The sequence below is a fragment of the Phyllostomus hastatus genome, unplaced genomic scaffold (genome assembly GCF_019186645.2).
Source record: "Phyllostomus hastatus isolate PE091 unplaced genomic scaffold, TTU_PhHast_1.1 phas_contig_118, whole genome shotgun sequence".
In the NCBI taxonomy this organism is placed as follows: domain Eukaryota; kingdom Metazoa; phylum Chordata; class Mammalia; order Chiroptera; family Phyllostomidae; genus Phyllostomus; species Phyllostomus hastatus.
Genome location: NW_025333543.1, coordinates 1 through 12,366, shown reverse-complemented (window position 1 = coordinate 12,366; position 12,366 = coordinate 1). Strand labels below are relative to the sequence as shown.

Here is a 12,366-nt window from a genome sequence, read left to right as displayed (position 1 = left end):
TAAATAGAAGTAAAATAGCTAAGGAACTGAAGTAAGAGAGAAATAAATTTTAACAGAGGTTGTGGGCTCATTAAGATCAGAATCATGAAGTAGTTTTAATTAATTGCACATAAGTAGATGGCAGACCTCGGTGGTAGTGTGAGGGGACTTACTGGGTAATTGAGATTATAGCCAAGAGAATCTTTGGGGCACAGAGAACAAAGGAGAATCAAAACCAAAGCGGGCAGAGTACTACTGTGTCTATCAGAATGCTTTAAGCAGAGAAGAGAAAAGCAGGGTACAGAGGAAAACTGAAGGCACCAATGAGAACATATTGAGCAACTGGAAAATAACAAGTTATGAGTTTGGAGAGACCAGCGAGCCCTAGAGTGTAGGTGCAAAGAAATGTTGGGGAATACATAACATTATTTCTGGGTAAAGAGAGAAATATTTGTGGTGCCAGCCTATCTGGCAGGAATATGACAAATAATGGAGAGTCCCCAGTTTTGCCACTAGTAGCAATATGGAAGGGGGTTGAGTTCACTTGCTTACAGAGCTTAACTGCAGGCACCTGGCTACTGAAGGTTTCTGGAGCTCCGGTTTGAGACCTTGGTTCCAACCACACTTTTTTGGGTACTTGTTTAAAGTTCTCTCTCATAGATTTTTAAATTTTACTCTAAATATTTTTAAAATTTATTTTTAGAGAGAGGGGAAGGGAGGGAGAAAGAGAGGAAGCATCAATGTGTGTGTGCCTCTTGCGTGCCCCCTACTGGGGACCTGGCCTAAAACCCAGGCATGTGCCCTGGCTGGTGCTCAGTCCACTGAGCCACACCAGCCAGGGCTTATTCTAAATCTTTGAAGACAGCCAGAAATATCCCACACATCACTCAAGCCAGCGTTTTAATGAAACTAATCTCTTGAGCTGAAAAACCCACATAGCCTCACTAAAACGGGTTTGTTTTCCTCACCTGAACTGCTGAACTAAGGCCCTCCAGAACTTTGTCCATGGCGTACATACAATTCTAATTTGTGAGCCCTAAAGGATTCAACTAAAATTTGGTTGACCTAAAGTAAAAAAAGTTTAGTGGCATCTGTAAAATAAGAATCATATTTGTCATTATTAGTATTGAATGTATTCTTATGTCATGTAAAGTGCTGAGAAAGGGAAGGGAGGAAGGGAGAGGGAAGGAAAGAAAGGAAACATTAAAATGTTAATCACTATTCAACTCTCATCTAAGATTTGGGACTAAGGCTAGACTCACGCTGGTGCCCTTTGTCCTCTGTTTCCCCAGTGTATCTACAAGATCTGTCCAGAAGGTGTCCAGCCATGAATATAAAAAATAGAGACATTTATTGAAGAAGATACAAGATACAAGAAACCTTGTACATAGGACAGTGACGCCTCAGGCCCCTTCAAAGTCAGCACCTTGGCACCTCACACAGTTCTCCCAATTGTCATCAGCTGCCCCATCATATTTTCCTGAATCTCATCAATAGCCTGAAATCTCTTTCCCTTCAAAGGTGATTGTAGTTTTGGGAAAAGCTAGAAGTCATGGAGCCCAAATCTGGGCTGTAGGAGGACTGAATCACCTGGGCGATGTGATGTTTCATCAAAAAACTCTATATAAGACCCGTGATGCATGAGCAGGCATGTTGTTGTGATAAAACTGCCAATCACCAGCTGCCCCTAGCTGCAGCCTTCTGAGTCATCTGAATAGTTTCTGCAGAGGAATGTTCAACTTAATGCAAAATTTGATGCAGATTCATTGCTGTACTTGCTCAGTCATTTTGAATCTGATGGCTACATTGAGTGAGCATGTGGCTCATGGCTCACTCAATGGTATCTACCACCCCCACTGACTAGTAAAGTGAAGTTGTCATTGTTCACACATGTGCAATCCAGTCCACTCTCCTTGGCTGCTAGGTCACATCGATGGCATGCAAACTGCTCTTGTTATATTAACAATGAATGAACTTTTTCCTGACAGACCTTCATATATCACCAAAATGTGTGGGTTCAGTAATTTTGGGCCCAGACTACACATCATCGCCTACTGTATTTTCTAAGAAAGTTATTAACAAGACGGTCCTTCAATTAATCACTGTTGGTAAAGTCAGAAGGTATCAGGGAGGAAGAAATTGTATGCTCCCTTTTTAGGTTCTTCTGTCTGGTCTAAGAGTTAAATTGACATAAGACAGGTTAACAGAAAAAAAAAAGACTGAATTTAAGTATGTAGGTACATACAGGGGTTCCATAACAATCTGGGGCCCAATGACAAATCAGGCAGGTGAGGTTTATAAGCATTTTGAGCTAAAGAGAAGGGGGTAGTAGTTTGGGGCTTGAAAGTGGAGGAAGGTAATCTCCATGAAGATTGAGATGCAAAGGCTTGGAAGATGAATGTTCGCTGGGTCATGCAGATACAATGGGACAGAGAGAAGATTCTGATCTCTAGACACTGAGGAGCCTCCCCTACCACACCTGCCCCAGATTCTTTGTAGATATCTCTGGTGATAGCTCTTTTCCCAAAACAGGCCCTTTATCTAAATTCTTTTAGGCCCTTAAGGAGCAGGTAACAAGATAAATTTTCCAAGTCTTCTGTTTCTTAAATATTATCAGCCTAAATTAATCCTCATGCCAAACAGACACGTTTTGGGGTGGCAGATCTTGCCCCCTTACAGTTCCACCTTTGAACCTTCTGGAAGTTTAACAGTCCAGAAGCTGAATTTGTAGGCTGTCCTATTTCACTGAACCAGTTAGTCCTGACAACGGGTTGGTCCAATTAAGTTCATTTCAGGAGGTGGTGATGTAGGCAGGGTTCCAGTAGGGCCTTTATTATATAAGAAAGCCACCATGTATTTAATGAGGCATTTCTATGGAAACGAAAGACAAACAAGGGTCAGTGGTTGGAGCTAAGTATAAACTAGCTTCTAGGCTTTGGTGGTAGCCAGACTAGAAGTTTCCTAGATATTAGAGCCGAAGCATCTTTTGTGGTTTGAAATGTCTCCCATGGTGCCATTGGGTGTTCAGGTAAACTTTCAGAACGGCTTATACAGCAGTAGGCCTGAAGACTGTCTAATCCTGGGTCACTGTGGTGATCTCTCTTAAGTTTAAATCAGGTGGTTCAGTTTCAGTTTGTAGGGCTTCAGGAGAAGGGTAGCTTTAGTTCTCAATGGCTCCAAGTCAAAAGTAGGGGAAGAATGGAAAACATTAGTGGCCTAGTTGTAGCCAAATATTAGAGGACAGTAGGAGAATTCCATCTCCAGTCCAGCTTATAGGTGGAAAATGAAACCTCAAAGACAATGAACACAACTAGAATTTAATCCACAGGTATGTATTATAGTTTCTCTAGAACATAATTTTCTTTCTCTCGTCATCGCCCTAATTTTTATCAAAAATAGCCACATTAAAAGTAATTTGTTTGTAAAACAAATTTAATTTCCAAAAACTGATTATAGCAATGTAGCAAGAACAGCAGTTGGTCATATAGGCTCTTTTAAATTCTTTTTGTTGAAACTTTTATAAGGAATATCCAGGTGGGACTTTTAACAGCCTGTTGGTACTAAGAAGCCAAGCCAAGTATTTGCCACAAGACATTGCCCAATATACTTTTAGATTTGGGTTAATTCCTCTCCCCTTAAAGTCCCCAAAATATCCTGAGGTTCTGACACATGTCGTGGAGTGACCTTCCTCACTGGCCTGGTGAGCCTGCTCCGGGAAACTTGTACCAGGCTAATTTTTTTCCAAGAGCACTCTATTTGCATCCATAAAGTCAGTCTTAGTTCCTTGAAGCTGTTTGGTCATATCTGAGTCTATGCTTGTGTCTCTCCAACTTGATATTCCAGACAAAGCTTTGGCAATATAACCAATGTTTATAAACATTGAAAAGGTTGTAAATATGAGTATAGTATTTTCATTTTCCAAATCAAAACTTTGTAAACTATTGCCTTGCTAACACATTAATCATTTGGAGTAAATATACAACACATAAAAGTTGAATGAAAAATAATAAAAGGTGTTACCAGTCTGTTAAAGTTATCTAAACCAAAAACAGGCAGATGGTGTAGAGATAAGAGCCTTGCATACCTTTGAAGATACTTAGCGTAAGTTTTAATTCTTATCTTTCAAGTGTATTTGATTCTAAAGCGAAATACAGTGGTTAATTACACGAGTAAAAAGTTGTCCATCTATATACTCTACTAAACAATTAAAATATCTAGTCTCCCTTCTCAGAAAATGTCATGTGTGTTTCACATTTTTATCTTTATAATGAGAGTGACTTGTACACTAGAGTTTTTGTAAAGAGCAAGAGCATCAGAATTAGGTAGATTTAGTATGGTGAGCAACTGATTCAATTATTTCTAGTGCTTATTTCTTCATTTGGAAAATAAGAATAATTCTTATCCTGGCGTGTTACTGAGAACTTTAAATGTCATAATTAATTGTTTACTGAAAATCCTTAGATGACTTCATAATCAGCTGTTGATTGTCTGATTTCAGAGATTTGTTTGAAATTGATTTTCTATAAACACTGTCTCTCAATAACATTTTCATGAAATGTTTGCTGTACCCTTGTAACATTTAAAATATAACAAATATTGCACATTTCATTAAAGCAGTTTAAGCCATTCATAAATATTATCCTATCTTGGATTTTTTAAACTGTAGCTCTTGCATGTTAAGAATTAAAAGCAAATGAGTCTTACACAGTTGAATAAAACAATATTTTTTTGTCAAAATTGTAAACATTTATTAAGTACATTAGATGCAACCTTAGGAGACTCATTACCTTGTAATTACGTTGACAAGTGACCATGTGCTTTTGAAGTTTATTTTTTAATTTTTAAATTTTAGCAGAAGAATAGGTTTTATAAAGATCTTGTCCCCAACACTGAACGTTACACTTGGTCTATCTCCTAACCTTATATTCAGTCATACTCTTCAAAAATTCTGAAGCAGAACAGCCCCCATCCTAATGAATGTTCCTGGATATTTTCACAGCTGATTTCCCCATTCACTCAGAATTCCTTCCTTTTTTGTACCTTTCATTGAGTCAGTGAGCCTTCAGGACACTCCCATCCTATCTCTAATAGCCAGATCCTCAGTAGCTGTAAGTCACTCTAGCAACTGAGTTTCTGCTCCTCCTGTCTCAGATGAGAATCCCAGGGCACTTCTGCTTTCTTCTGCTCTCAGGAGACAAACACAACTGTCTGCTCTTCTCTACAAGGGTAAATGTGCTCAGGTTTTTATGGAATGGAGGGGAAGAGATGACTATGAATATTAATGCATCTTTTATAATGGCATTAAAAGGTTGATGTAGTTAACTTTTCTCTTTGGATAGCACTGGTCACGTGTTTTGATATAGTTTATGTTCTAGATGTACTGTTTATTTTCATGACAATTATAGCTACTAATGGTTACTCATATCTTATAGGTGTAATAAATGTGGCTTCTTGGATTATTGGTAACTGCTCTTCCTCCTCTTTTGTGAATTAGTAGAAGAACCAGTTTATTTGATCAAACTAATATATAAACACCAAAAATCTGGATTCTATACCAATCATTTGTTTTGCTTTATTTGTTTTCAATGTCATTAACTTATATGCCACTTAACTTATTTCACTGATCCAATTTAAAAGACTGAAAACTGTCCAGATAAATCACATTTGTCAAATCACAAAAATATTTCAACTGGGCTGAAGGAAGACAGTTTAAAGTCTAAACTTGAATAGGTGATTTTCTTAGAGGAAGCCAAATAAAGCAATGCACATTAAGGTCCAACGTGGTTTCATGATCCATGAAGACTTTCCTGTGTAGGCTCCCACGCAGAGCATACTGCGTGGTGAGGAATGCCGTTCCCAAGGCATAGCACCATCATCAGATCTGACTCCACCACTGTGTGAATTTGCTGAGTATTTCATTTCCACCAGAACAACTTCTTAATAAGTCACATAATTAGATTTAAAATATGTTTTTATTTCCTGGAGAAGCTTTGATGAGAACAGGTCTATGAATCATTAAATGGTCTTGGACTTTGCCTCCTTTTTTCACGTTTTCCTACAGAAGAGGGTGGAGGCAAGGATTAACATTAATAATAATGACACAGGAACAACTTACATTTATTTGGTATATACTATGTGCTGGGTGTACAGGAGGAAAAAGAACTTTCCTTCGCTTTCTTAGGTTCTGCAGCTGTAGCCTATGAATTGAACAGACCAAAGGCAGATTAACTGGAGGAAACTTTAATATTTTATCCTCTCTTTTTGCCCAAAACACAGGACTATTTAGGTGATATTGTTTTTGTTCTGGAATGCTCTTTGTAATTAGATTTGGGCCAGAAACGATGTTGGGGTGGAGGGGCAACTGAGGTCTCCTGCGGAAGGCTCGACTTAAAGGTCTTGTTTCCTTCAACTAGAAGCACCTGATTTGCCTTGAAGCCTCCTTGTCTATGCTAAAGGGGCAGTTTAAATGTAAATACAACTGTACTGAATTCCTACAATTTGAAGTGAATTTTCTAGGTATGACTCTTCTTCCTACCCTCACTTTTTCATTGACCACATTCCTTAAGGGAGACTTAGATCACTGCTATTACACACAAATTTCTCTGTATTGTGTAAAAATATTAGTGTCCGTGGCAAATCTTTCTTTGGTGTTCTTGGACTAGGGTTTCACAATCCCTATTTTTTCTAGATATCTTTAGTCTAATTACATATATTGGCTTCTATAGGTTAAAAAAATTCTCTCCACACCTCATGATAGCTGCCTTATACTTTGGAGTAAATGCAAATGAACCGTATTAAGCAAGATTTAATAAAATAGGTAGTCTGGGGGAAATAATACTGCATTTTGGATTTACAGAGCTTCATAGACAGCATTTCACACATCATCCCAGCACCCTAGGAGTTAGACTGATTTAGGAATTACCAATATTTTTGGAGTTATGTGACACCTGAGGATTAAACAATTTTAATCTTCCAGCTATCACATGATAGAGCTAAAGGTGGAAGTAAAGCTTCAACCCTTTTCTGCATTCAGGCCCTTAATCCCTGTAGCCATGAGATGCAGGAGTCAGTTAAGATAGCAAGAAAAAGGTTAAAAGTGAATCTAAGAAGGGGGAAAAGAAAGACATTGTAAAGGGAGACAACCATGAATATTTCTAGTGCTGCTATGTGGCTCTTGCATTCTAATCTTGGTCTATATTACACCATTAGCTAAAAAATAATGGCAGTTGAGGGCAGTTCTGAGAAAATAAGATTAGGTAAGATTAAAATAGGTTATCTTTATAGTCTCTGCTAATTTGTAACCTCTAAAATACATCTTCTTTTCCATATCACAGTGTAAGGTCAAAAGCAGCTATTGTTACTTAAGGTGGAGAATTGTTAGCTCTGCAATTCTTTATCTTGTTAATGTGTAAATTGGATTTTATCCAGTAGATGAATTTGTGCTTTGAGAAAATTGTAGAAGATTAAAAGTAATTTGGTGAAATTGGAGAAAAGGAAAAAAAAAATCTGGTGACAGGATTAGTTGTGTAATAGATTCACTCATTCACCAGTTCAATTAAGTACTTATGTACCAGGCACAGTACTGGGAATTGAGGACACAACAGTGTCGTTCCAGTCTCATAAAGGAGACAGGCATATTTCAAATGTAAACACCAACTGTGAGTGGTGCGAAGAAATAGTACACTTTTTATGAAAGCTTTGATGTATTTGAGGTAGCCTTGGCGGCAGTCAGAGGTTCATACCTCAGCAGTCAGGTCCATTTGGAAAGGCTGTGTGGTGGGAGCAGTCACTGAGAGATTATCTCTGGGCTCAGAATAGGGCCTAAAAACTGCATAAGGCAAAGAGGTTTACAGCAGAGGTGCAAGACAAGTGAGATATCCACGGAGTGAGATACTCATTCTTTAAGTGCACAAGAACCTGTACATACAAAACCCTTCTTCTTCAAAGAAATAGGAATTTTGAAAGGGATAATAAAAGATTTGGGTTTTATTTTTCTTTAGATCCTGGCTAAAAACCTGGCCTAGACTGGGTTGCCATATGTTCTTCAGAAGTGAAGACAGAGATAAATATGCTGGGAAAGTATATGGTTGCGTGAGACTTCAGCCCGAATTGTGCTTTCACAGAACGTGCATTCTCAAGGTAGACTGCAGAACAAGTCGTTTTAGGAAGAGAAATATTAAATCACTTATAACTCTGACCAGATTTTTGAACCAGTTCTCTGTCTTAAAGGAAAATAATCAGTCTACATCCTAGGTGCTCATTAAGAAGTCTGGTATCTCTATAGGACCGAGATATCTTAAATAGATAAGAGCAAAAAATAGCCATTTTATTATCTTGTGAAGCTGAACTCATATCTTTTTCTTTGATGGAATTTATCTTCAGAATTATTCAATGTGCTTAGTTATAAATGGTATAGTTGTGTACCTATCACTTTTGGACAAAAGTAATTTATGAACAGGTAGGTGTTTTCTCTTTGGGTTAGTCTATAAGTGGCCATTTGGATCCTTGATATAATTCCATATGTAAAAGAAGTAACTATATAATGTTGATAATTTTAAGGAATCAAAAATGGAAGTCATCTGGTCAAGGGATGAGAAACATTGGTTATTGCTAATTGAACGGTTGCAAACTCATAGATCATGTTGTAACTACTATACTTCTTTGAACTTCATTGTACAAGACATTGGGAATAATAGGAAGGTTCATTGTTCTTCTTAAACTTTGACTTGATTGGTATTAACTAAGCCCTTTACCTGTTCATGCTAGGCAGCTGAGTCACTGTAGTCACAGATGAACTAGGACTGGTCTCGTTTTGTGTTGGATGGACCTTGGGTTGATTACAGGTCAGGCGTCACTGAGTTTAATAAGTGGCATCTCGGAGAGCATCCCCAGCAAAGCTATTGTGTTTGTAATTAGCTTCTAGAATTTAGAGACCCTTCAAGTCTTTATTAAGTTATTTGGTTACTTAGTTTCCATCATATTTTGATGTTTCAGTGCCTCATGCTTAACTACAGAAGACATATTTGTCTTTTCAGTAGTGTTTCAACTCTGTGGCTTCTGGATGGAATGCTTCATTTATTGTTGAACATCTTTATTTTAAAGTATCCCCATGAGCCATGATATTAAGTTTACTAAAGTTTAAACCACACCACTTAACATATAGAACAAGGGGGACTGACAAAGTAGTCCCTACTTGACTGTACTAATCAGACTCAGTGAATTCAATTTTTTGGCTGGTCTCAAACCCTGAGCTTCTGTGACCTTTGTTGTAGAGTCTAGTTCTAGCTGAAATCCTGCTAAGTTGGTGTAGCAAGAAGACCTCATCCTCCATATAGGATCATCTTGGATAGTTAATCAGCTTCCTAATTTTCTAGTATCTCTCACGTGATTTCTGATCACCCTGGCTTGTCTTCAGCAAGCATCTCGTTAGGTTGGTTTAACCAGAATTCCTCCTTACTCCTCATGTGTCCTCTTAGTAATTTTCTATCCACTGACCCCCCACTCTGAGCATTTGCTACAACTTCCCACTTTCCCTTGTTGTATTCAGAATTGAGTCTGGTTCTCTACAGTTCTCTTTTCCCCTGTTGCAATAATAATTTTTCTTCATAACATTTATTTTTAATGCTGTAACTACTGTCCAGCTTTTTTTTTTCTTTGACAGCTCTTTAGCATCTGGATATGTTTTGTTTTTTCTTTGAACATCTTTAAAGTGTCATCATTGGCCATCCATAATTTTAAATTTACTGAAATTCAAAGTATATCCAGTTTATTCATTTAATTAACTCATTTAGCATATATCTATTGAGTATCAATTAGGTGACTCATAAATTGAACAATAATCTAATCCTACAATTAAATGTATACATTCTTTAATAAGGCCTCTGGGGTCTACAAAGATATTTTGGATATAGAATGTTATAGGTACATTCACATTCTTTCCAAAAGAATTTTCAAGAATAAAATAGACTGCTTTCTTAATTTCAATGAAACATTCTTAGTTTCAACCTATCGTATTCTTTCCAAGGCTGAAATATTAATATGGTTAAACAAAACTCAACTGAGTAAATTTTGAATATTCAACTGGTTTTAATTGATTCGTGAATCAGGCAGCATCCCCTCTAGTAACCAGAAGTATAAAAGATACTCAGAGGAGATGTACAAAATGGAAAGTATTTATAAGGAAAAAAGGGTTGAACTGAGAAATTAAGAGAGAATTATTTCAGACAAGGACACCTTCCTTTAGGAGCAGTGAGTGAGTCTTATCAGGAAGACATTACAGGAAGCAACGTGGGGCAAGGGAGCTATCAGCAAAGAAAAGAAAGGTATACTTTTAGGCCAGGTCACCTTTTCTTTAGGGGGGAAATCAGGAAGGGTTTTCATCATGCAGATTGCATCTTCTTTCTGTGGAGGAAAGGAGAAGTCTCACGTGAGCTGGCCTCAATGGCGTTTGGCAAGAATATTTCAGACTGGTTGGCTAAGATTGCTTCTGAGAAAAGTTAAAACTGCAGTTAGATCAGATAGTAAGTCTAGGTTTAGTATAATGGGCATGGGTGATGCCATTTTGGGCCTGTGGTTTTTCGTCTTACAATATCTTTTACAACATATCAATATAACTTGTTAAAGGATTAAATGTCTAGAATTCATGTTTAATTAGACTGTGGTTTTCCACCATGTTAGATATATTACTTCCTAATTGTATTGTGGCATAACAAGACAAATTCTAGTGGGATCAGGTAGGGAGGAAAAAATCATATAGCTAGCTTTAGCAATTTTTTTCCATATACCTGGAAAACAAAAAGATAACCAGAAATATCATAAAAATTGTAACCATTCTCATCAGTTCATTCTATCTCATGTAATTAAGACTTGCTGTGCTTGGATCCAGTTTTTCCATTAGTTTTCTTGACTTTGCCTGATAACTGAGCCAGTGATGATTCCAAGAAGTTTTCAGGACTGTCTGTCAAATCTTGTATAAATTTGCTCAGTGAAGAGGGTGCCTCAATCACTAAACATTATGAAACGTGTACTCCGAGTGGGAAACACATTTCCTAGCAGTTTCTTTGTCCCTGTGAAGGCAGCAGTCTCGCAGCAGGGGAAACCTTCAGACCGTCCAGAAAACATACACGCAACAATGGGAACCTGTTGATAACCCATATGAAGTGACAGTTGAATAAAGTCCAGCTTAAATGTACTATGGTGCATGAAAGAATGCAAATATTTGAAAAAAGAAAGAAATCTTTTGAGGTGTTTTAGGGGTCCCTTTAGAATATTTCAAAATTATTTCCAGATTAGGACTTTATTTACAATTTCAATTGTGGGCAGTTTGTCAATATGTGTCAAAAGGTTTATACCCTAAGGGTTTGTTCAAAGATGTACACTATAGAAGAGATACTTTGTTTTATTAAAAAATGCATTTTTGTACATGTATATGAATTTTATAAGTAAATAAATCTTAATGATTCACCTTTTCTTAGCAAATTCAATAAAACATAAATTTTATGTATTATAGGCATGATTCTTTTTTTGTCTCACTGATGTTCTTTGGTTCTTTGCCGTTCTTTATCAATAATTGCTAAATAGAATTAAAAAATGTTTTAGATTTAGTTTCCTGTGTATATTTATTATTTTCATTAATAAATCATTTATAAAATGAAAACATATCTTATTAATATGCTTATAAGGTAAGTAGTCTTAGAAAAAAATAATTTTACTATAATTATTTAACATCGATTGGGTTCCAGTTAGGAGTTATAAATTGAACTGGAGAAATATGTCCAATAATAAAATAGTCGAAATGATTGAGACACTTAGTCCCCAAATTTAGATTTTTATATATGTAAGAGGCCTTAAGTTCTATATTCCAGAAGTCTAACTCAAGGATCATATCTGCAAGACTTTGATAAGTAGACACAATTTGGCATTCTTTTGATTTCCTCAAGAGGCTGTTTATCTTGTGATATTTCACTGTTAGATATCTTAAAAACAAGAGGGTTCTATGACTTTGCCATCATTTTTATTTTCAAAAAATTTTTGCTCATATTAGACACAAGCCTTACTACTTTTCTATGTTTTTAAACCATCCCTGTTATATTATTTAAATTCATGGCTTATGTAGTAAAGAAAGTGGTACCAATGCTTTAAGTTTGATTTAATGTCTTATATAAACTTTACTGATGGTTAATATACTTTTGATTAGACACTTGTATATATTTATGATGAATATGCTTTATCAGGCAGTCTTGAAAAATTTAGAGACCATAGGTTCTCAGTTGAGAGTGTAGCATTTGGAGTTAGAAATCTGAGTTCCATAAATATATACTAAAATAACAACTTTTGATTGCTAAATGTTGGGCATTTGTGAACACATGTGCTGTGTGATTTTCAACA

At 36.6% G+C, this 12,366-nt stretch overlaps 1 long non-coding RNA gene across 1 annotated transcript; it reads right to left on the bottom strand.

Annotated features, from left to right (window-relative positions):
* Window positions 1–3,393: 3,393 nt before the first annotated feature.
* LOC123824655 lies at window positions 3,394–11,141 on the bottom strand. The gene is made up of 2 exons (XR_006786734.1): window positions 10,324–11,141; window positions 3,394–6,034 (listed from the first exon to the last, which is right to left on the bottom strand). It is a non-coding gene; the product is annotated as an uncharacterized LOC123824655 (long non-coding RNA).
* Window positions 11,142–12,366: the final 1,225 nt, after the last annotated feature.